Source organism: Papio anubis, chromosome 5 (assembly GCF_008728515.1).
Source record: "Papio anubis isolate 15944 chromosome 5, Panubis1.0, whole genome shotgun sequence".
In the NCBI taxonomy this organism is placed as follows: Eukaryota; Metazoa; Chordata; class Mammalia; order Primates; family Cercopithecidae; genus Papio; species Papio anubis.
The window spans coordinates 95,561,078-95,587,184 of record NC_044980.1 but is presented as its reverse complement, the minus strand read 5'-3'; the positions used below and the strand labels follow the sequence as shown (position 1 = coordinate 95,587,184).

The 26,107-nt window shown below is 36.2% G+C and overlaps 1 protein-coding gene across 18 annotated transcripts in view; it reads right to left on the bottom strand.

Annotated features, from left to right (window-relative positions):
- Window positions 1–26,107, bottom strand: part of PAM (peptidylglycine alpha-amidating monooxygenase) — a 277,716-nt gene that overhangs the window by 222,126 nt on the left and 29,483 nt on the right. The window contains exon 1 of one of the 18 annotated variants that reach the window (XM_031666329.1): window positions 2,276–3,254. The exons of the other annotated variants lie outside the window; for them this stretch is intronic. The gene's annotated coding sequence lies outside the window, so the exon portion shown is untranslated. Of the gene's footprint in view, window positions 1–2,275; window positions 3,255–26,107 lie in introns of those variants that run through there. 18 annotated transcript variants of the gene reach the window in all.

Here is a 26,107-nt window from a genome sequence, read left to right as displayed (position 1 = left end):
AGGTGATCCTTTTTCTGCCATATTTAATTCATCTCATGCTGGAAAAGTCTACAGACCCGACATTTCCATATTTCAGCAAAAACAAGTTTAAGTATCTGTAAAATTTAAAACATCCTTATTAGAGCATAAAAATAAAGTAAAAACTTTCCTAAACCAATTTTAAAAATCACCGCCTAAAACTACTTGGAACTACTTCCTGATTCAAGCATGAAGGAAACTGTAATCTTTATAGTACACTCTTTATAGTGCTGCTCATATCAATCAGGTCAGCAAAAGTGTATTTTCATGGATATTTTAAGGGTTCAAAACTGCAGAAATATTTTTTAAATTATTACTACAAAGAGTTATTGAAGAAATTAAACTATGTCACCCCACACATTAACATGGCAAAGAACAAAAACCTAATATAATTTAGCTTAGAATATATTATTCTTGTTTCCAACATAAATATTAGGTGAGTGTTTTAATGAAAAGGTTTTAAACAGTATGGAAGCAGTTTAGATTGACTTACTTTCTTCAATATTTAACCTATTATAATCTAAATTAGGGAGTAACTTAATTTTTCCTACTTTTTAGAAACTTTTTCTGATAGTAATTACCAAGTAAATTTTCAAACACAAACAAGATTAAGTATTCAAAATAGTGAAGAAATTAAGTCAAAGCATTTAGCCTATTTTCAAGGCAGAAAGAAATTCAAAGACTAAGCATTATGATATTTAAGATAAGACATATCCTTCGCTTACAAGCAATTAAATTTAAATTTTTAAGCAATGTTTCACCCTCTCACAACTATACTTCTCACTGATTCTTTGTAAAAAGGTGAATCATCTCATGCAGAAATAAAGCAAGTTAGACAGCAGGGTATATTTCAAAAGGCTTCAAAAAGACAAGAAACAAATGCAAATTTTAGACATTTCTCTAGAGACGGACAGTCTAAACCATTTACCTACCTATCAGCAAAGCCATCTGCCTGCCTTCCACACAGAATAAACATTCAACTATATAAAGTAATGGGAGCCGTCCCAGCCTATCCACTGCACTCTTGTTCTTTTTTCTCTGCAAAGCTATCTATTAATTAATTAGAAACTGCTGTTATCTACCACTTCCATTAAAATTCAGTTTTGTTTGTTTGTTTGTTTGTTGTTTTTGGTAGAGACAGGTCTTGCTTGCTTTATTGCTCAGGCTGGTCTCCTGGGCTCAAGCGATCCTCTCACCTCAGCCTCTTCAAGTGCTGGGATTAGAGGCGTGAGCCACCGTGCCTGGTCAAGTATTACATTCTTCACAGAATGTACTACTGAATCATCTCTTGGGAATCAAGAAGAAGAAATAAATGCAAAACTAACCTTATGGGCAGAACTCTCAGAAGGAAGAGATTCAGAAGGAGGCTGATAGAGAGGAACTGGTTGTGTGTCTCATTATTTATTGTTTATTGATAAGGCATACTGTCAGAGAAAAACTGAAACAGCACTAACTTCTCGAGGCAAATATTCATGTATCACTGTTCTATCTGAATGTTGTAAGTGGTTCTACTATATTCTTTCTGTAAAGCTGAACATAGCTGGATTATCTTTAAGAAGGATGGGTAAGTATTTAAAGAAAACTTTCATGAAGCACTAATTGCATTCATCACAATAATATAAGCATTATTTTTACAATCAAATTGTGTGAGATATTGAAAAGCAATAAAAGTGTGGCATAACTACGGAATGGTGATTATTAGTATACTCTGAACTCCATACATCTCCCTTTCACCAACTAAATCTTTGTCCTACATGTTTTAATTTCTATAACATACAAATTCTCAACTTAACATGGCTCTTCTTTCTAATATCTTCCCATACCATCTTAGATATTTCACATGTTAATACCATTTAAACTGCCAATATCGTTTAAAATGCCAATACAATATACTTACACACTTTTTAAAAAGTAGCCCTACTTGCCCTGTGACACTTGTCAAAATATTTTAAGGAAGTTATGTATTTCGAATAGTTTGAAATAAAAACCTATTGCTGTTTACCAGGGACAGTAGCAGACATTACACTGTGCATTCAGTTTTCTTTATAAGCCTACCCCACATGTGCCTGCCCACACACACCTACGCACATACACACACACACTTTAAGTACAAACTACAAATCTGTTCTAAGTAATTGACTGAAATGCTCCCATTCACTGTGATTTCAGTCAGTAGCATATCTTAGAAAGCAAGAAACCAGAAACAGAATAATAGAAGCATTTAGTAATTCTTCAATATGCAAAACAAGGCACTTACCTTCCATTGCTACAGATGTCTGAAATCTGCTCACTGGAAAGCGAGCAACGAGACAGAGGGGCTTTATTGCGGGGTGAATCATCCCCACGTAGATGCTCTGAACAACCCCTGTATGCATACTGACATCATCAGGAGAGACTTGGAGGCAGAGGATACTATGGTAACCAAGCAATGTGCTGGGAGACAGAAGCCTTTAATTGCTTTAACAACTTCCTGGGGTTCCAGCTACCAGGCTTGGATTTGCTAAGTAGGAAATGAAGGTTGTCACAGAGGCAGCGGGTGTGACACAGAGCAAGAGGACTCGATGAATTCTGAATCTATTAATTGCGATGTGACTTTTTAATGACAAATATCTTTACACGATTCTGTTAGCATCATTCCTCTCACATCTGAAGCTCTGACGAAGGCACAGGTCAATAAATAATGCTCCCAGGTAGCAACAGTCTAAGTATTCATATATGGTTTTCTCATTTAACTAGCATTAACATTGTCACATTACAAACATCCTTATACTTAATGGTGAATACTTCATTCCCTTTGAAAAGAAAGCTCACATCTGTGCCTTTGGAGGTCAGCTTACTGCTAACAATGAAAACTGACTCTCTATTTACTTCTCCATGAGGCGGCAGCTGCCCATTCTATTTATCTTCTAAATCCTTGCCAATACATCACTTATCCAGAAAACACCTCCAGCGAAATGCTTAATTATGACACCCAGACAAAATCACAAGATATCTGTTGACTGCTGCCACGGTTTTCTGGTTAAGTCTCTTCCATCACAGGCAGAATTACTTCTACTTCTAACAATCCTCCAAACTACACATAATTTAAATCTCTCTTTGAACTATTTGTCCTTCCCTGCCTCTGTCACCCACATTCAGAGAAATACAGCCTCTCTTTAAAATATCCAGTTTAAAGTAATTGCTTAAAATAACAATGTTTCAACATCAAACCAAGTCTATAATGAAATACCACATTTATTTGATCAGATGCAACACTTTAATAAGTATATAATTTATCATCTGTACTATGGAAGCTATTGTTTTCTTCTCCATGAATATTAGATTGACATGTTTTTAAACAATACTGCCATCTAATTTTGCTACTGCAAATACTGTAATTGTACAGATAAGCAAGTAACTTACCAGATTTTAAGATACTCATATCACAATAAAAAATGAAGGTTGTCATTCTGTACTGTATATTTAGATCTCAGCTAGTTCAAAGAAACTATTATTATCTCTACTTCAATTTAGATGAAGCTAAGCCTACCTTTTAATGTTTCCCTTGTGAGTAAATAGTGTGCAAATGTATAACAATAATACTGCGTACAAAAACAGTAAAATGGATTACAATAGCACCAATTTACAATCTGGAATATGTAGAAAATTTTAACTTAATTGATAAGTTGGGCTTTTCATTCCCATACAGATTAGAAAAAATTCTGAAAGCAAAATAGCAAAGTCAACCCTCACTAAAAACATACAGTAATTCAGATTTTTCTAAATTCAGGTAAAGTGAAAAAGCTTTCCAACAAAATGGAATTCGTGCTATCCTTTCATTTGTTCTTCTTGAGATCCTGAGTGTTAGAAGCAAAACCGCAAAGTTTACTATAAATTAACAGTACAAAACTCTGTGTGTGTGTGTGTGTGTGTGTGTATCACACATATATTCAAATTTTAAAATAAATACATGTATTCATCTGAATATGCACTGAAAAAATACCCAGAAGACACACACCCCATTGCCAGGAGTGTTGCTTCTAGCAGTGTCAGTTGCAGACTAGGTTTGAAGGAGAGTCTTCCAATTTTCATATTATATGCTTTTAAAAGGTCTTTATTTAACTATGAATATGAGTTACTATTGTAATTCAAACAATGGAAATTCACTGAACTGCGTTCTGAGCTTGCAATCCTGGCTTACCTGCCCTCACAGAAGGCCAATGACAGCTTCAGTGGTCTAGGTCCTAACAGGCTAGCCAGACTATTTCAAGGTTGTTTCAAACAACTCTTAGGAGGAGATGACCCACCTGTCTACACAGAATTAGGGTGTAAAAAGCAAATAAAGGTTATCTAGGCAATACACACACAAAAAGGGAGCACTTGTTTTGACTTTTCCAGAGATGTAGCAATCATACAGAACAGTCCAACAGTAAAGCTGGTTTGTTAGATTTACTTTTAAAAGGTACCATTTTAAAAAGAGCACATCCAAAAATAAGACCAAACCAAGAGGTCTCTGACATTATGAATGGCTGAAGGAAATATGGAAGACCACCAGCAGAAACTAAAATCAAGTGTGAGTGAGAAAAACGATCCCACGTGGCCAGATTATGGGGCCTGTTAGAGATGCTTGCATTAAAGAAAAGAGGCCTAATTTCTCCAACCTCCATTCCCTAATTCCAGGCCTCATTTAGTTTTTATTTTCCTCTTAAATCTACAAAACTGTCACGGTGTCTTGTACTAGTGTTCTATTTCCTCCCACCACTTCACTAAATATTTTGGTCAGCATGATCTCACCACCTTATTAGAGAAGATCATAAACTGTTTCTTGAATTGATAACTTCCCACAAAAATTAGCTCTTCTTTTGATTCTCAAGCACAGCAAGAGACAGACCTTGTGAAGTACACACCCACAGAAGTATGAGGTCCAGAGGTTAGAAGCAGACCTGGAGCAGGGGCAAAACCTACCCAATAGCAACACTGGCCCCATCGAGCTCTGACATGTTCTTGCTGGATAACAGTATACCTTCTTTTATTCAGAAAAAAACACTTCTTTCCCAAGAGGATCCTAAGACTTCAAAGACATCTGAACGATAGTGTAAGTTCTCAAATTGAAAGAAAAGAAGAGTTAGAAGGGAAAATGAGGGGCTGAGTATGGTGATTCATGCCTGTAATCACAGCATGTTGAAAGGCCGAGGCGGGCAGATCGTGAGGTCAAGAGTTCAAGACCAGCCTGGCCAATATGGTGAAACCTCGTCTCTACTAAAAATACAAAAATTAGCCGGGTGTGGTGGCACATGCCTGTAGTCCTAGCTACTCGGCAGGCTGAGGCAGGAGAATCACTTAAACCCAGGAGGCGGAAAGCACACCACTGCACTCCAGCAGCCTGGCCAACAGAGAGAGACTCCGTCTCAAAAACAAACAAACAAAAATGGAAATGCCCTTTCATAAGAAACAAACAAACCAGCAGTATTTCCTAAAGAAATAACCCTATCAATTTTCAAAAGTATTATAAATCTCATCTCTCTCCCAGTTAACCACCTTAAACTGATGTTTAGAGTTGAGCAAGACCCTGAAACTTACTTATTTCTTAAACTAAGTGAATTCATCATGGCAAGTGCCAATTCAGAAGCAAATGGGGGTTAAAGTCCCACCTATGAGGGGACATTTGGCCAGGATTTCTAAAGTCCTGACTGTCAGCTACAGTGGCCATTCTGCTAGTTCCTTCAAGTCACTTTTCTGAGGATAAGGCAAAACACCCTTAATCCTGACCCAGCTTAGCCTCATAATCTAGGATGAACTTCCTCCTAGTCCAGAGGAGCAACAGTCATGGTTCCTCTAATCTCGATAGAACATTTTTTTTTCTAAATCCAGTTAAGATGTTCCAAGGACTGAAAAGTGACAGTGGGATGTGGGACTTTATTATGAGCATTTGGATTTCAATATGTTAATTAAAACTAATTCATACTGACTTAATGAAAAAGTAGTCCAAGAACTTCTAATGACAAAAGCGTTGTGACTCCCCATCACCCTTAAATCCAGTTAGCAGCCAACTTTCCCTGATCCATCTCTTCCTATTCCATTCCCACTACTGCCCCTCTAGCTTAGGTCTTCTTTATCAGGCATCTTATAATGTTCTGGCTTCCCTGACTTCAGTGTCTCGCTCCTTTCATAATTCTATTCATCACTTTGTCCTTGATGCATCTTTATAAAACATTGCCTTGACCAGGTGACCACCAAACTCCAAAACTCTAAAAGGCTCCCCTGTGAGCCTCTAAATCAAGTGCACATTTCACTGTTTCAGCATAAGCCCATCTTTACCAGACAGACCTCCTGATACTTTAAGCAACAACTAATTAGACAATCTGATGCACAAATATGTCCCCATACTTTCCCTCCTCCAGGCCTGTGCTCTTACTGTTTCTTCCCCCTGGAATTCCACATCTATCTCCCCATCCCCCCTGCAACCCTCACACTTCTCCTGTTTCTCCTCCCTACCAATCCAAACCCTATCAGCTCTTCAAGACCCATCATTAGAAGTCAATTCCCTCTCAGAATTATCAGTGTTCTTAACCTTGAGAACTGCACTTAAAACATACTTCCGCATAGTTATTTATCAAGTTGCCTAATTTCCTACTTTCTTTAATCTTCTGAAAGGTAGACACAAAGTCAATGTTCACCTCTTATTCTATACATAGCACCGTGCCTTGCATTTGGCATTCCCTCAATAAATACTTATTCAATAAATAAACACAAAATTTATTATATCCTATTTTTCCATGGTGCTTAAAATTCAATTTTTTCAATCTTTTAAAGAACACAGTGTGGTAGGGAAAGGTAGAAATCAAAATTTCACTTTTAGAAATGAAAAACAAAACAGAGGCTCAAAATGATTCCGTGGTTCCTCCTGTGTCTCATGGCTTCTAGAATCCCTGATGCCCCAATCTGCTCCTTACTTGGACCTCTACTGCTTCTCATTGCAGCCAGAGAGCAAGTGTGCTCCCATTCCCTCATAGTGAATCCACTGTGTCTAAAGAATTAAGGCTGGAATGGCCTTAATTCTTCTTCCTTACTCATGTCCTATGGCATCATTACTCACCTCATCCTAACATTCTCCAGGCAACTTATGAGGGATGAGAGAAACATCTCTTGTTACCCATTTCTCTAGCTACCATCTTATCCTACTCAAAGACAAAGCATCTTATCCTCCTCTGACTGCTTTGGTGATTCAAGTCGAGTGCATTACTTTTCTTTTCTTTCTGTCTTTTTTTTTTTGGACACAGAATGTCTCTCTGTTACCCACGCTGGAGTGCAATGGTACTATCACAGCTCAGTGCAGTCTCAATCTCCTGGGCTCAAGCAATCCTCCCACTTTATGCTCTCGAGTAGTTGGGACTACTGGCATGCACCACCACACCCAGCAATTTTTAAATTTTTTGTGTGTGTAGAGATGGGGTCTCGCTATGTTGCTGAGGCTAGCCTCCATGACTTTCCTAAATATCACTTCCTCATTTTCAAAAAGGGAAGAACAATAGTACCACTTCATGCTGTAGTTATGAAGATAAAGATAACGCATAAAGTACTGGCACATCACAAGCACTCCATAAACAGTAGTTATCATAATTAATAATAATAAACAAAACCACAGATGATCGGATGACACCACCTTCTTTGAGAGGCTTCATCTGTATTCTGGAACAGTACTGTAACGGGGTGATGTAGAAATAGAAATTGGCCAAGTAGGGCCCTTAAGAGTTTGAGTAATTAAGTGGGGCCTCAGTTTTTTAATATTTAAAATGAGCATGTTGGTCTGCTCCAATACAACATGCCATATGCTGTGAAAGTGTTCTACGGCAATTCTTTGACCTCTCCCGCATAAATATCTGCCCTCTTCTGCAACCAATCCCAGCAGAGTACCCATTGTATGGGTCCTTTTCTCAGTCTATGTAATAGACTGAAGCTACGCAAAGCTTTATCCTTAAAGAATTTTAATTTCACTTTCATTTAAAGGTCCAGAACTACATCTTTATACTAGCTCTGAACTCACCCAAGAGTCGATTAACTTTAATATTTTCCCCAAACTAAACACAAATTATAAAGCCTTCAATGTTTTGAATCTAAAAATCAAAGGAATTATACATGATGGCTTACTCTAATACCAAAAACTCCCTTCAACATTTCAAGATTCTAATTTTGATTATAAGTCCCAGAGGAAGAGCTGGATTAAGTTCTAATATATTTTTTTCTAAAGAAGCTAGTTTAAGATAAGTTCCCATTTTCGTCTCTCAATTAGTGGAGTTTAAAATACCTTTTCCCTAGGATACAAATAAGGAACTTTGAGGGAAATGTAGAGCATTTTTGTGACTCTAACCATAGATATTGTTTTCATGAAATGAAAGGAAGCATAAGCGGGGTTAAGGAGGATGCCTGCAGCCTAAGAAGACCAGCAGAGCCGAAAAGATCTGACAGCAGGATGTAGGTTATAATGCTTCTGAAGGAAGCAAGGTTTTTTGTGCAAGGGTTTCACAAAGGGCATTCAGGCAGGACTGTGTCTGGATTTAAACTAATCAACCAGTCAGTTCCACAGTGCTACGATTCCTTCTGTTTAACTGATTAAGGCAGGTTTACTGGCAGTTCCCAAATGATGTCAATAGCTTCTAAAAGGTCAATTGCAGCCAGATATACCAAATGTCCTACAATAAAAAGAATCAGTAATTACTCCCCTATAATCTGTGGGGTGTGAATTATCCTATTTGAATCGAATACGTTGATTTTTTTTTCCTAAAAGCTGAAAGATAATTTATATGTTTTAATGATATAAATTATAAGAAAACCTGTTTTATTTTATACTATGTCTAGTTAAAACAATATAAATAGCTCAGTTTCAGTATCACATGGTGAGGTGAGGTGGAATCCTCCAGTCAATAAGGACTATGTTAAATATACTAACTTGTTATAGTAAGCAAGTTAAAACCAAAGCAATGTTATTAACGCAAGCTCACAAAAAGAAAGCTACAGCTGTATGTAACCATTGTCAAGTAAGAAATACTCAGAAAACAGCAAGTATATAAAAATATATATACTTATATATTTTCCAAGCCATGTGGAAAATTCCATCTGGGTTCAAAACTGGATTCTAGCCCTTTGGGAGTTTCTTTAAAATCTGATGTTTCATTATTTTTCCCAAGCAGTAGGGGATTTAATGCATTCTTGTAAAATATTAATTACACGTGTCTTGGGCACTAAGTCTAAAAGGAAAAGGGAACAGAAGATAAGCCCAGGATGCTAGAGTAGAAAGTGATCAGGACCAGCTCTTGTCTGTCTATGTCCAGACCAGGGACTCAAACAATAACTGCCAGCCCAGAGACTTGAAGGGAGTTCCAAGAACTCAGCATAGCCCCTTCCCTCCCATTAATGTCCCTGACCTTCATTTATGAAAAAGGAAGCAATGTTGCACAGTTTTTTAGAGCACAGCATGGGACCTAAATCCCAGCTCTGCCACTTCCAATCTCTGCGATCTTGAGCAAGCTACTTAACCTCCCTGGGCCTCACTTTTGTCACCTATAAGATGAAGGAAAAAGAATGACACCTTTAAAGGTTGCTGAGAGCACTTCTAAGAGCCAGGTAAGGCCACTGCTCTTAGAGAACTTGTATTTTAGAGTGAGAGGTAAAACAAGGAACAATTAAAGAAATAAATTACAATTTTGTATACATGCAAAAGGGCTCTGAAGAACCGTAACACAGAGCAATTGGATAAGAGACTGACTGGATGGGGGGATGATTGAGATAGCATTAGCAGAGAGAAACCTCAGTGTCAGAAGAAATGACACCTGAATAAAGGGAAGGAGCATGATGCATAAAAATCGAAGGATAGAGGCTTCCAGGCATTGAAAGCAGCAAGAACAAAGGTCCCAAGACAGAAATGAGCTTAGAATGTTTAAGGAACATAAGGAAGCCCAGTGTGACTGGAGGACAGTGAATAGTGAGTACAATAAGTTTAGATACCCTACCCATTAGACAATGAAATGAAGGATCCAGGCAATTAATGAATGCATGAATGGAGCTTGTGGTAGAGGATAAGGCTGGAAATGTAAATTTGGGATTCACCTACTTAACACAAATCTCTGTAAAGTATTCAACACAGTCCCCAAACATTGCTGTGGATAACCAATCTCTCCATCCTCACCTTTCCAAGTACCCAAATTGATATTTTCATTAAGGAGGCTGTCAACAAAAGAGAAAGAAGAGAAAAGATGAGTAGAGTTGAATTAGCTCAGGGAGCACAAATACATTTCATGTTCAATGCCAACTTCTATGAAATAGCAGGGACTTCCTGGTGTTCTATGTCGAGATGGATCCTGAGGTCATGTAGGAGCCTGTATAACAGTGTGTTCCTTTACATGCAAAATATTATAAATGCTAAAGATTTCTAAGGCTCTGGAACTGGCAGTTTTTGTTCATTACCAGTTTCATTTTGGTACTTCTTTCTCAAAATAATAGTATAAATTCGATACCATTACTACACCTATGCTATAGTGAAGAAATATGTTGCTGAAATAGCATAACTTACTTGCCCAGAGGGATCAGCCTTCAAATAGTTAAAACTGATTGGGTGTATCCAATTCTGGAGACCATGTTCCCACCCAATGTGTTATGCATGAAAATTTGCAAAAATAAGCTCCATTTTTTGTCTCCCCCTAACCACAGTTTAAGGGTCTTTTCACCTGAGCCTGGTACATCTGCATGGAGTATGGAATGTCTTGTACAATCATCACTCAGTCTGGCATGTTCTCTGGTTTCTAAATACACACGTTGCATTGTGAAGCAGGCATCCAGGCACCATTCTTTTCTGTGCTGATGATGTTAGTGCAAAGCATCCTATTTGTTAAAATGCCAAGTCCGATGTGATTTAGTGATTAAGTAATCTTGTAAGCAAGCTGACATAATTTTAGAAACTGTCAGAATTCCAGGTTATTTTAGCAATGGTTGCATCACCTACCCTATTCTTCAGTTGATGGCTTCTTATCTAGCTGCTTTTAAAAACAAACATACACATTTTCTCAAAGGAAGTGATTGACATTGCTATGTTACTTCATCCACACAACAGCAGATTCATATACATTAATTTATAGGAACTTTTGGTAATTTCATCCTAAACAATAAAATTTTTAATTTCAAGGATTCTAGGACAGTGAGAAGTAAAAAGTCACACAAGTTATATACAAAACACAAAACAGACAGAAAAGCTAAAATATTTTAAATCCAGAATTACCTTCTTTTCCCTTCACCCACCAGAGTTTCCTTCCTACCTATTTTCTGTGAGAGGGCTTTATAACAGAAAAAAATGTATGCCTATACTACATTGATTTGATTCCAGCAAACTAACCAGAATTGGAATTTTTATTAGCAAGAGCCATAGGCAAGAACAATAATACACTATATCTATCACTGGTTAGTTTTATTCATGAAGCCATGCTGGGTGAAGAAAAAAAGAAGTAAAGTTAACTTCAAAGCATTATTGAAAGATGATTAACTCTCTAGCCACAAATGAAAATCACAAGCTACTTTGATGTGGGAGAATTTTTAGTGCCTAAATTTAAAGAAAAGACATCTACTATACAAGTTTAACCATTAAAAAAATTCAATAATATAGCTCCTTTGCAAGCTGAAAACCAGTAATTACCTAAGGGAATAAATAAAATTAGAACTCAACTTCAGAAATTATGCTTTAAAAGCAAAGCTCACAAACAATATTCCTCCCTCATCATATAGTTCAGTGGCAAAATGCCAGGTGTAATATGTACAGTATGAGAAACAGAACTCTTTACATTGTCATTGTCTCACATCACCCATACGACAAGGTACTTTGGGCACTGATCTAGCTGCATGCACATCTTTATCTCAAAAACTCCACTGAGTTCAAATTTGAGTGTTATTCAATGTGATACATAATGACAAAGACTGTGGTTCTATAAAAAGAACTTGTGCCAACACTTAATTTGAAACTAACATTGGCAATGATCTGAAATTGTTAATCCTGGGGCCCTAAGCAATCTCTGTCATTATATATAGTATATGCCATGGTCTATTTTTGCACAAAATTGGAAAATTATTCTTTAGTATGCATAATTCTTAAAGTTTGTATAAAAATAGGCCATGGAATATACTGTATGAATTTCAAGAGAAAATGGAAATTACCAAAGAGAAAAGTGAGTGGGCTGAAATGTGTTAGTAGTAGTAGTAGTAGTAGTAGTAGTAGTAGTAGTAGTAACAACGGCCTAACCATACAGGAAAGGTGGAAGGCTAACACCATGTACTTTACATGGCTTCTAACACGTAAATACATTTGACCTCATACTATTTTTTAAAATATTTGTATTTAGTAATCTGATTATACTTAAATATTCTTAAAACCTAAATGCTGGAACATTGCCAATTTTCTCTTCTCTTCCCTACCACATTGACTTATCTCTATCAATAATTATTTGGAAAAATATTCAAGACAATCTCAAAAAATTACTGTGTTTCATTATGCAAAATGGAAATGCAGCTTTAAAAAATATTCTGCCTGACATTCAGTTCTGTATCCTGCTACAGCAGGTCAAAAGCCATTAGCCACCTGCTGAAAACACATACTAGGAAACAAAATGTCCTTCAAAATCATTTTGCATAAGGTATTCTCAAAGCAAAATGGATGAGGTTATATTCTAAATGTTTATGAATGTGATGGCTCAGAAATACACTCACCATGACATATTAATTTTAAAATAATATTTAATAATGGTCATATGATTTAGAGCATTCACATTGGATTTTTAAAAGCACCATGTCTATTATGAGAGAAATGCAAGTTACAGAAGATACATAAAATAATCAACCAGTTCAATACTATATGGCTGTTGTTGTCTCCTTTTCCGATAAAAATAAGAGACTCATTATTATTCCTGGGATTCCTAGGACAATCTCTGTTCTGCCAGTAGTCTTCTGAAGAATGACCCAACAGTCCTTTGGTATTTTAAAGATATTCTTTAAGTCTGTTTGCACAGAAGAAGCAAAACACCAGCCCTTGTGCTGTTGCACATTCAAAATAATTCACAACTCATTTTTGTTTAGCATTTTGAAACTCGACAATGAAGCATACAGCTCTCTATCATTATTCTATTATTAGGTTCCATTACCAATTATTAGATAAATGGTCATTTAGCACTTTGTACAACCAGGTACTAAGTTAAGTGTTAGAGACACCTTAATGCATTCAATCCATGTAACAACTTTATGACACAGGTAATATCTATTGCCATTTTACAAATAAGAAAACCAAGGTACAAAGAGGTTAAGTAGCTTGCTCATAGTTATATAGATAGCAGATGACTATTTCAAAAATTTATAGCTTCACTCATGTAAGATAAGGGAATGTGAACTTCTGAATGTGATGAGCAAACAAAAGAAAGAAAGTGAAGGAGGCAAAGTACAAAGAGAGTTGAATGAAAGGACTGAATTGAAAGAAATGCTTTCTCTTTCACAATTTTCTCAAATCTTATTTGGCTGACTGTGGTGCTTAAAAACATGACAATAAACAGGTGAAAGAATTGTAACCAATTAGCAAGAGCAAAGATGACTCCTACCAGACACTAGGAGGATCAGTATTTCTTGCCCTATTTAAAAGGTGAATTTCCACTGTGCGAAACTGCAAATATCCAATCTCATTGCCCAAACTGTGGGATGACATCTGGGAAATAAATAAACATGTTGGTACCATGTCAGATTCCCTGGTTGCAGAGGCACAGATCAATCTATGAGTCCTAGACTATTCACCAATAAGCCTGGTTCCTAAGGAGGATTGCGGGTGACCTTTGGAGACTGACTTCATGAGGGGCCTGTGGAGTTCAGACTATTAGCTACAGAGGGTCCAGCTCTACTGGTGTTGCCCTCATTAACTTGAACAAATAAAAACCGGTTTGCAAAAGATCTCAAATTAGCTCCTGATACAAATGTCCAGTATCTCTTCCAAGGGCCCAGATCCAAAAATCTGTCAACAGATCATAGGAGTTTTTGCTGAGGCTGGTGGGTATTCACATTTGTTTGGATCATTTAGAAGCCTTTAAACAAAATATGACGGGCCTCTAAATCTTCAAGTATAAACTAAACAAAATAACTCATGGTTAATAAACTATGAACTCCAAAAAAACGTGTCTGACAAAATGGAAATTATAAAACATTTCAGGAAAAAAATGCACTAAACTCTCTGATAATAAGGTTGGAAAAGATTCCCTTTTATGCACCCAAAACAAAGGAATGTAAATCCCTGCTTTAACTGAAGAGACTTGCCATTTATTTTATGGCTGAAGACCAAATTATACATATTTTTGTGACTTTCAGTCAGGGATCAAGGTCAATCACCAGATATTCTCTCACACCAACAACATGGCAGCAGCACAAATACGTACGTTCCTCATCCCTTTCAATGTGAATTTTTAATTTTGGTTTTCCCTCTCATAGCAGCCAAGATTTCTTCATTTGTCAAAAGGCTAGCCATTAAGAAAGTCATTTAGTTAATAAACTAGGAAATTAGCTAGCCTGATACAAAATAGATAGTAACAACACTAACAGCAATCTGTGCACACAAATTAAAGCAGCATTAGTTGCTCTGATAAGCACTTTTAAACTGTTAGTGGTACTCCAAAAATGGCATCACCAGTATTAGAGGTTAGACAGCAGGTTAAAGCATTTCTTCCTGTCTCATTTGGTTACTGCAAAAATCTCAGTGATAATTTTTGAGTTTTACCTAAGGATGTGCAGCGGAAGACAGCAGCAGAAAGAGGAAACAAGAAGTATCAGAGCAGGATAACTCATCTCCCATTCCAAGCACTTTTCTTTTCCTTTCTTTTTTTTTTTTTTTTTGAGACATTGTCTCACTTTGTCACCCTGGCTGGAGTGCAGTAGTGCCATCATGACTCACTATGGCCTCAACTTCCCAAGCTCAAGTGATTCTCCTGCTTCAGCCCCACAAGTAGCTGGGACTATCAGAGCACACCACCAACTCCTAGCTAATTTTTGTATTTTTTGTAGAGATGAGGTTTCCCTATCTTGACCAGGCTGGTCTCCAACTCCTGGGCACAAGTGATCTGCCCGCCTCAGTGTGCCAGAGTGCTAGGATTACAGGTGTGAGCCACCGGCGCCTGGCCCCAAGCATTTTCCTGAATCTTCTTTTGTTACTCTTTGGAGCAATCAGCTAATGCTTGTTTAAGTTTGAAGAAAGCTAAATAACCTAAGTAAACAACACAATGGAGGCAGGACTTGAGAATCTCATGAAAGACAATGCCAGATTTTAAAGTACATAGTCATCAAATAAAAAAATTAGCATCGGAATGTTCATAGCCACATGTAAATGTTCTATATTTTTTAAGCTGATAATCTCTATTTAATTTGTACATGTAATAAATTTTTGGTGGCGGAATCAGCATAAAATACAAATATCACTGTTTCATATTGAATCAAAATATCTTCAGTTTTCTACAAAAAATAAATCTTTTTCTTCACCTAACCTTCCTTGGTACAAAAATTAAATCTTTCTTAATATAGAATAGGAAGAATCTGCTAATTCAATAATACTAATTTCTTCTTGCTGATTAAAAAAGGAATGAAAAAATCTTCCTCATCTAGTCACTTCTTATAAAATGCTTAAAATGCTTTGTTCACCATTGACTTTAATAATTCCTTCCTTCAGTTGGTGGAAAACGTATCTAAATCAGTAAGAATCTACTTCTGCCAATTCCTTTCAGGAAAACAACTTTCCACCTGCCAAAATGATACCTCCACACCAGACTGTGGCCATTCCCGGCCTCCCTCCTTCACCTCAGTGGGACCCTGTTATCCTGATCCGTACAGCATTATGCTGAACTCCCAGGATAAGGGGAACAGAAGATAACCAGTAACAAGTATTCATGTTTAAAGTATCATTCAAATAGTTCTATAAAATAGAAAGCCAGAGTCTCAAGGGGGTAGCTGGCCAAGGATAAATAAACCACCTCAAGTATAATATAAATTCAAAAGTGTTAAATAAGTAATAAATTTTACTTAAATTTACCAAATAAAAAGATCAGTAGTTATATAAATATGGTCAATACATTTTTCAAAAAGAAAAAATATGTGTTTAATTTGTTAAACCAAAAATACTCAGATAAATATAGCATAATATATTCAATACATATTTCACATATTGCAGATTTTAAACTTTTTTTATCCTAAGTATAAAAGTAATCTTCTCTTACTGTAATCACTACAAATTGATAAATTAACTGTGTATGTAAACTTAGGATAAAATACTTGCTATAATTACGTTAAGCATTTAATATTTTCAAAATTGCTTTAAAATCTGTTACTGGCTCAGTTTCTTAAATGACCAGGGATATTTCTTTTTTTTTTTTTTTTTTTTTTGAGACGGAGTCTCGCTTTTTCACCCAGGCTAGAGTGCAGTGGCCGGATCTCAGCTCACTGCAAGCTCCGCCTCCCAGGTTCACGCCATTCTCCTTCCTCGGCCTCCCGAGTAGCTGGGACTACAGGCGCCCGCCACCTCGCCCGGCTACTTTTTTGTATTTTTAGTAGAGATGGCATTTCACCATGTTAGCCAGGATGGTCTCGATCTCCTGACCTCGTGAGACCAGGGATATTTCTACATTGCTGCTTGTCTGAACTTTGAAACAAAACTAGTACTTAAAATGTTGCATTTAAGCAATAGCTGTTTTATTTAAATACATTCTAATAGTTCCAAAATTTCAAACATTTTCACTGACAAGTGTTTTTGGTTTTTCTTGTTTTGTTTTGAGACAGCGTCTCACTCTGTCACCCAGGCTGGAGAGCAGTGGTGCGATCAGGCTCACTGCAGCCTCTACCTCCCAGGCTCAGGCAATCCTCCCACCTCAGCCTCCCAAGTAGCTGAGACCACAGGTGTGTGCCACCATGCTCAGCTATATTTTAATATATATTTTTGAGACAGGGGTCTCCCTATGTTGCACAGACTGCTCCCAAACTCCTGGGCTCAAGGGATCCTCCGAACCTGCCAAAGTGCAGGGGTCACAGGCATGAACCACTGCACCCAGGCCACTTACATGAAGTCTTTGATTTAAACATTAGAAATGGAAAAGCCGAGACACCTTGGACTTAATTGATATGGAAGGAATTTTAAATGCAAAGAATCTTAGGTGTTCTATAAAAAATTCACACATTCAGAGAAGGTATCTTACATAATTTTTAAAGGGAGAAAGGAAAAAGTATGAGTAAAACATTATTTTAGTGCCTCCTATGAGGCCCAAGATTCGTAACCAACTGTGATGCCAAAGGGGAGATTTTTAGAGGAACGAAAAAATTATTTCAATTGTACTTGATCAACATTAGACTCCACTAGGAGGCACTCTGAACTTAGGTGCTACTGCATGACCTAATACTTCTGTGTCACTTTGTGTGTGTGTGTGGCTGCAGAAAGCACATTTCCTGCTCATAATCAAAGTGTCAGCCAGTAAGAGACCACCAGGATAACTGTGGTAGGAGCCTCAAAAACTGAAGTTGTATTCTGATTTGTAAGAAAACCAACGGTAATCATGTGTTACAAACTCTTCACTTGATAAAATGATGGTTTGCAGGGTTCATTTAAATAGGGAAGACTTCTAATGTACTGAAAATAGATTCCAAATTACAAATACTACTTTTGTCAACAGCCTTTCATGTTATTACACTGCCCCATTCCAACTCTTCACAATGCCAGTCAGTGGCAAATGGGTTATCATGCATTATGTTTTTGAAAGCTCAAAAGAACGCACACAAAGTGCCCAAGGCAACCAAAAAGACCTTAACAGTCGATTGCTTGGTAAATAGATAAAGAAGAAAAAGGTTTATGCGATTGCTATCTGCTTTTTATACAAATACATGCATTTCCTGGAACATGGTAAATGTTTGTTTTGAAAGTAACCTCCACAGTCTTTCCCCATGTCGTTTATCAGTACTGGATTGGAGAGCAGTTTATGACAATAAAGATTTCATTTACCTTTAATATTTTTCTCAACATTATGATTTTAGATTACTTTTGTCACTTCCTATTCCCTCCAGCATATACACAAACGCACATATACACATACACATTAATGTTAACCTTCATATGTCTAGGGTGAATTTTCTAAATTCCATACATACCACATTTAAATATAAATTACAACCCCCAAACAATAAATGGCTCTAATCTCCATTAGTGAAGAAAAGGATCAAAGAGTTGCTCAAACACGTTGCTGTAAAGAACACAAATCTAAGCCATAGGCCATTTTTTATTTTCACCCTTATTAGTATGGGTACAACTTCTCTAAATGTTTGTATATTGCCCAGTAGAGCTAACAACTGGTGTTGTTTCAATAATATTTGGAGTAATGAAGCAGATCTAAATTAAAATGTTCCCTATGGCTATCCTTCCCTTCAAGAAACTCCTATGATGTCCTAGATAAAACCCTAGAAACAAGCTATGTGAAACTACCTGCTTTATCTATTGTAAGACTAAATACAACTAATTAATTGGCAGGATTTCAAGCCAGGGTTGAAAGAAGGGAATTTACTACAGTATGCCTATCTTGCATTCAGAAACAAACCCCAAGTAAAGTTAGTTATCTAAAGAGGTTTTTTGGTTTGGTTTTAAATTTTATTTATTTTTTCTTCAGTAACACTTAGCAAAATGTTGAAAACAGGAGAATCTGCTGGAGAAAAAGTAGTTGCAAAAGAAATAACATACGACTGGGTATGATATTTCATCATTTGCATATTCCACATTTTGTTTATCCATTCATCTGCTGATGACCACTTAGGTGGTTTCCACCTTTTGGCTATTACGAATAATGCTACAATAAACATCAGCATACAAATGTCTATTCGAGTCTCTGCATTCAATTCTTTTCAGTACATATCCAGAAATCGAATTGCTAGATAAGTTTTGCTTTAACACATAAATAAGTCTTACAAAAATAAAAGAGGAAAACATCAACAGAGTACATGTAGAAGTAAAAATAACATAAAAATGTTCAAAAATAATATAAAAAATGTTCGAGTTATCCATCCAAATTATAATGTATTCTCAAATTGGCAGTTAAAAGAAAGAAAATTAAATTCAGGTTGGGAAATGGGTGTTCTTATACAGACTGCCACAGAAATATCAGCTGTCACATGGCTTTTTAAAAGAACAATTTGGCATATATTTATCAAACACAAAAATATCCACACCCTTTTACTTAATTTTACTTCTAGGAATTTATTTTAAGAAAGTAGAGATAGGAAAAAATTAATCTAAAAGTATTTTCATCAGAGTGTCATTTATAACAGCAAAAACAAATTTCTAAGATCCCAGTAATAGAGGACTGATAGAGGCATAAAATAAAATGTAATGCAGCTACTTAGATGCAGCTGTAAAAGAACATTTAGTGACATGAGAAAATGTTCACTATCTAATGCTCAGTGAAAAATATTGCTCAGTTATCTTAAGTTTATGTCTTACGGTTTTGTATCTCTGTTTGTATATGTGCATATATGCATGAACAGAACAGCAGAATGGCCGAAACACAAACAAATGGTATCAGTGCTTATTTCTGGGTAGTAAAATAATGGGTAATTAAAAATATTGTCTTCTTTGTGCTTATGTTTTTTTGCAGTTGACAATTTTTCATAATGAACAAGTATAATTCAAGAAAACAATGGGGGGAAATATGATTGCTCAGAAAAATAAAATTATGTGACTTCTTATATCTGATGCTGTTTCTGATAACTAGAATAGCACTGCTGAGAATAATGAAAATAGTGTTTCTGTAAGAGGCTAAAATTGATTCTATGCCCACAGAAATGAAGAGAGAGGCATCGCTTCTCTACCTGGCAAAAGTACCTCTGTCTAACCTAATACCATATGAAGAAGCTCTATCTAACCTAATATCACACTATTAGGATAGGTTTCTCATCTTATCACTTAGATCTATTCCCAGGATAATAGTCAAATCATCCTCATAAGAACCATAGGCTTAGTGAAAGCTACTGTCATTGTGAAATAAGCAGTAAGATGGCTACAAACTCTGCTGTGATATCTCTAAACCTCTTTGTGCATCTATACAATGGGAATAATAGCACTATCGATCCTAGAGGCAGTCTTTCAGCCAAACTAATTGCCCATTCTCAGATAAAGTTATTATTTTTTATATCAACAACAAAAATTTGTGGCATAGCTAGGACACGTTCGTTTCCATAATCTACTGTATTGGACAGGACATGTTTTGATTATCTGTATTTTAAATGCTGTGTTTTCTATCTGTTCACTGAGCATGAAAGCAGACTTTAAGAGGTGCAGTTAAGCTGATTATTTTGCACACAAAGCTATGACTATAATTTCCTGAATGAACAAATAACAATCAGCAAATATTTACTGAGCATCTTCCATGTTCCAAGAATTATGTCAAGTACTGAAATAAAATATTTTTAAAATATGGGCAAATCATTCCCCAGATCACATACAAGTTAAGAAAATTGTATTTTTCAAAAATTTAGTTTAATGATAACTACTGAATATTTATGAATACGAATAATTGCCTAACCCTTACATTTATCTTGTTAGTTTCTTCTCTAAAGAACTGGAAGCATTTTGTTCCTTTATAATGCCATTTTAGTAAGTTTTGTTTTTTTATTGTGGGAAAGTATACATAAAATAGAATTAGCCACTTAAACCATTTTTAGGTATACAGTTCAGTCATATTAATTACAGTCAAACTGTTGCACAACCATTACCACTATCCATCTCCAAGAACTTTTTTATCTTCCCAAACTGAACCTCTGTACCCATTAAATAGTAATTCCACATTCTCTCTTCCTCTCAGCCCCTTGCAACTAGCATTTTATCTTCTGTCTTGAATGTGACTACTCTAGGTACTTCAAGTAAGTGGAATCAAACCACATTTGTCCTTTTGTGTTTGGCTTATTTCACCTAGCATAATGTCTTCAAGGATCATCCATGTTGTAGCATGAGTCAGAATTTTATTCCCTTTTAATGCTGAATGATATTACATCATATGCATATTCCACATTTTGTTTATCCATTCATCTGCTGACAACCACTTAGGATGTTTCCACCTTTAGTCTATTCTGAATAATGCTATAATAAACATCGGCATACAAATGTCTATTCGAGTCTCTGCATTCAATTCTTTTGGGTGCACATCCAGAAATCGAATTGCTAGATAAGTTTTGCTTTTAAAACTCCAACTTCCAGTAAACATGTCTTCTGATTTTTAAAAAATCAATTATCATCAAATTCAGTCTCTATACTGAATTTTTAACAGCCAAGGATCTATTTCATTCTCTTTCACTGTATGCGTTTAAAACCCAAGTTAAAAAACAAAAGTACTGCTGATACCTATGACGTAAGGCATAACTCCCAATAATGTCAGCATTAGCTAACTTTTCTCTATCAAAGTCCATCACTCTTTGGTAATATCATCCAGAAATACTCTTCCAGTTTCTTCACACCCAACCTCTGACCATTAGTGTCAACCAACAGAGCACTGAGCCACCAAATTTCTATCACTGCATCTGACATGTTCCCCTGACAATGAACACATTCTATCTCCCACTTCCGGATAACACATATGTATTTTAATAATGCCACCACAACACTCACAACTTTGCTAATAAAATAATAGTTACTTAAGGCCGGGCGCGGTGGCTCAAGCCTGTAATCCCAGCACTTTGGGAGGCCGAGATGGGCGGATCACGAGGTCAGGAGATCGAGACCATCCTGGCTAACACGGTGAAACCCCGTCTCTACTAAGAAATACAAAAAATAGCCGGGCGAGGTGGCGGGCGCCTGTAGTCCCAGCTACTCGGGAGGCTGAGGCAGGAGAATGGCGTAAACCTGGGAGGCGGAGCTTGTAGTGAGCTGAGATCGGGCCACTGCACTCCAGCCTGGGCTACAGAGCGAGACTCCGTCTCAAAAAAAAAAAAAAAAAAAATAGTTACTTAATAGGCAGAATTCCAGCCAAATGGAATAAGAACAATGCAATATGTCTCAGGTAAAAGGATGACCCTCCTCCAGCATAATATTTAACTTCATACCATCAAAATCCAGATGTAGCACCATTGGCCCATAATACAGATGTTATGATCTGTTACTCAGTGGTGTCAAAAAAGGATTCCACTATACTTAACAAAAATTAATTTGTGAGGATCCTTTGTGCTTTTTAAAATTATATAAAAATAGGTAAGGCATTTCATCTCTATTGTGAGTGGAAATATAATCTAGAGATACAAAGCAACCATTTAAAAATTCTTAAAGGTGAATTACTGACCAGTTGAGGAGAGAAATGTAGTTTCTATCAAAAATAAATAGACTTATGTCTTGCATACAATCCATAACTTTATGACACCAGTGGTATGATGAAGCTATTAAAGTCTTTCTGACAAAGACCATAATAACTCACTGCCACCTTCATCAAAGCTGGTGAGTTATGGAGTATATGAAGGGTAATTACCCTTCAAATAAAGTATGTGGGCAGTTTCTTATCATAAATGTTTATTTTAAATATATAAATTATCATACCTTGTTAAACAATTCAAATCAGGCTGTGATTAAATTATAAAAGAAAATTACTTCAGATCTGTTCATTTCTCATCCCAGATATCAAATATAAGATGATTTCTGTTACTAGATTCCAGTGAGTTGTAGTGAAGTAAATTGGAGCTGTGTGAGTGCAAGTGAACTGAAATAGGACTTTCCTCAAGTATTTTTACAGTGAGGAATAGCAAAGGATTTTTCACAGATATGATACTATTTTAGTTCTTAAATCAAAAGCAAATTGATCTATTTTGCCAAATCTGCCAATAATGATAGCAGCAACCTGGAAATATCTATCATACACGAATAATTTAATAAATCCCAAGGCAGAGACTCACTATTCTGGTTTAGAGAACTCCAGTTCCATAGATGGGAGATATGAATACTGGAAATACCCACTAACATTTTCTGAAAATAGCCAACATTGTTTTTCTCTGAAATGCTCTACAATTGGTTGGATTTTCCATTCACTCACCAAGGGATTCGTAAGGAACTACGGGTCCCCTAGGAAGTATCAAATATACATTTCCTTGCTGAGAGCTGCATAATAGTTCTCTTCCAGGAGTGAAGCTGACTGGGGTCTTGTTCAAGCTGAGTTTAGGCATTTGGACCATACAGTAGCCTATTTTCTGTACCTTTCACTAAGCCCAGGAAATCTGTCCCCATAGTTGGGCACAGATTTCCTGGACTTAGTGAAAGGTATAGAAATTTACATTCACATTTTAGCTGTTAAAGGAGGCAGTTTTGTCCCCACAGTTGGGATAGATTTCCTGGGCTTAGTGAAAGGTACAGAAAATATGTCTCAGGTCCCAGAACATGAGAACTCTAGACAGCACAGGATAATGGTAGCTACATTTAGAACATGGCTGGAACATGCTCAAGTCAGAAGAGCTGTGTGGGTCTGGCGGGACCTAGAGATGCAAATACCAAGAACTACATCTATTCTTCTTCTGCCAGCTCCCAACCCCACTTGAAATAGATTGAAAAATAAGGATGGTAAAACTATTTTGAGGAGGATAAATAAAATGCTAAGGATGAAGCATTTCTCCTTGGCCTTTCCGCCAGCATAATGATTTCTAAATTAAGAGATTTTAAGTGAAACTCAGATCATTATAATTCAACAGCAGTAATGAACAGCCTTAATTTACAAATCTCAGATGGAAGAGTAAGATTTCTTTCTGCTTCCAGAGGTGTTGTCTTCTCATTACAGGGGTCAAATATATCTGCTGAGATGTATCATTATTATTACTAACTATAATCACTCTTTGCTTGGTAGTTATCTTATTTATAATTTTTGGTGTAGAGTTTTTAAGATATATTCTTGACCTCTATACCACATATGAAAAGAGTAGTAAGTTACCTGTTTCTTTACAGAGTAAATTATTGATTTGCTACTGACTATGCTCAGAATGATGAATGAAGTAAGATTTAAAGCTGTGAAGAATTTGGAGCCCAGTACCTTTCTGACCCGCAACTTTGAGCTAAAAAATGGCATGTGTCTAACTTGGAAAGTACTTTTTAATTGCTATTTATTTAGAAATTATACTACATTTTTGATGCCTCTCTCCATTTTCTCCATGAATGGTTCAAAATTTAATTTCTCGAAATCACTAGTTTATAATCATTCCCTATGATGTTCAGCAGTTCATAAAACTAACTGAAACTCCATTTAAAAACTCAGAAAAAGTTAATAGCAACAATTTAGAAAATAAGACTAAGTAGAGAATAAAAAAAGATACTAATAAGAGTTTACATTAATGATTGTGAATTAAATTCTAGGCACTATTCAAAGTACTTTTACAGGTTTTAACTCATTCAATGCCTACAAAAAGCCTGAGATGAATAATACTAATTTCTCCATTTTGCATATTAGGAAATGAAGGTACTGAGAGTGTAAGTAATGCCTGTTCAAAGTCACACCTTCTACATGTGGACAGATCACACCTTCTACATATGGGCAGATCACACCTTCTACATGTGGACAGAGCTCAGTCTGGCTCCAGGATCTGTGAGCTTACATGACACAAAACTGCCTCCTTTAACAGCTGAAATGTGAACTGTATTCTTGCTTGTGTCCTCTCAGTTCTTTCTCTGAAAATGAACGTGTTCACTATACACTTGACCCAAGAATGGAACAGTAAATTTACAAAATGCAAATTTTGCTTTACCATAATTCTGCTAACATATTCCATAAATTCTAATAATTACTAAAAATAACTTCATATAAATGATCAAATGTAAGAGATTATAGTTTGTGTAAAGTTCAACATCTCTGGCTCAATTTGAAATAAAACGAACATGTTAAAAAAATAATTTAGTACATCTATAACCACTTGAATGAATGATTTTTAAAAATTTAAATACAATGGTGAGAACTCTCAACACCACACCTTACTCCCCATTTGTTTCCAAAGTTCCAGAAACCAAATTTCCAACGAGGCAAAAACATCTCTTACTAGATGCTTGAAGACACCTTATATTCAATACTTTTATGGTTTCCCCCAACTTACACTTTCTAAACACATTTCTGTCTTGTTTCATTATGTCACTTAACTAACTCAGAAAGAAACTACATTTTCTTTGACCTCGTTCTCTCCCTCAACCTCTTCAAGTCAATTAGTCACCATATTTCACCATTTCTGTTTTTGAAACATCTCCTGATTCCACCACCTCCCTTCCTTCCTATAATCACCACTCTAGTTCTTAGTGCCATCTTCTTACCTCCACATGATACTTCTAAAGGTAACAGCTCTAACAGGTTGCCTTACCCTCTGGTTTGTCCCTTATTTATTCAGTCTCCCACATATCTACCAAAGTTATTTTGTAAAACACAAAAGTATAAAGCTTTTCAAGTTTCCAATTGTTTAAAAGAGAGGTTCTCAAACTTTAAAGGGTATGAGATTCACTTGAAAGGCTTGCTAAAATACAGATTGCTGGGGACTCCCCCTCCTTTTTCTTATTAAGTAAAACCGGGATGGGGCACAGATATCTGCATTTCCTACAAGTTCATGGGTGGTGTTAATGCTGCTAGGCTAGCAACACTGCTTTTTAGTGTCCTGATCAGTGCTGTGCATTAAAACTACTTGGGAAACCTATGTAACAAACCTGCATGTTCTGCACATGAATCCCAGAACTTAAAGTATAAAAAAACAAAAACAAACAAACAAAAAAACCTATTTGGGGAAGTTTTATAAAATGACTTGCTGAATCCTAAACCAATTACATGCAGGCATTGTTTTTTTTTTTGTTTTTAATCCTCCAGGTGATTCTGCTTTCCAAAATATGGAGAATCACTGGTGTTTAGTAAGAGGTTCCAAATCCTTAACATGGCATTTAAGACCATTCATCCGGTATTTATGCACTTGCTTTGATAAAAAATTCCTAATCAATTGAATAAAAAAAAGCAAAGTTTTCCTATCTAAAAGCATGTATTCCTGAATGATTTTGTGAGAATTAAATGAGATAATATATGGTAAACGCCCACCAGTGACTGAC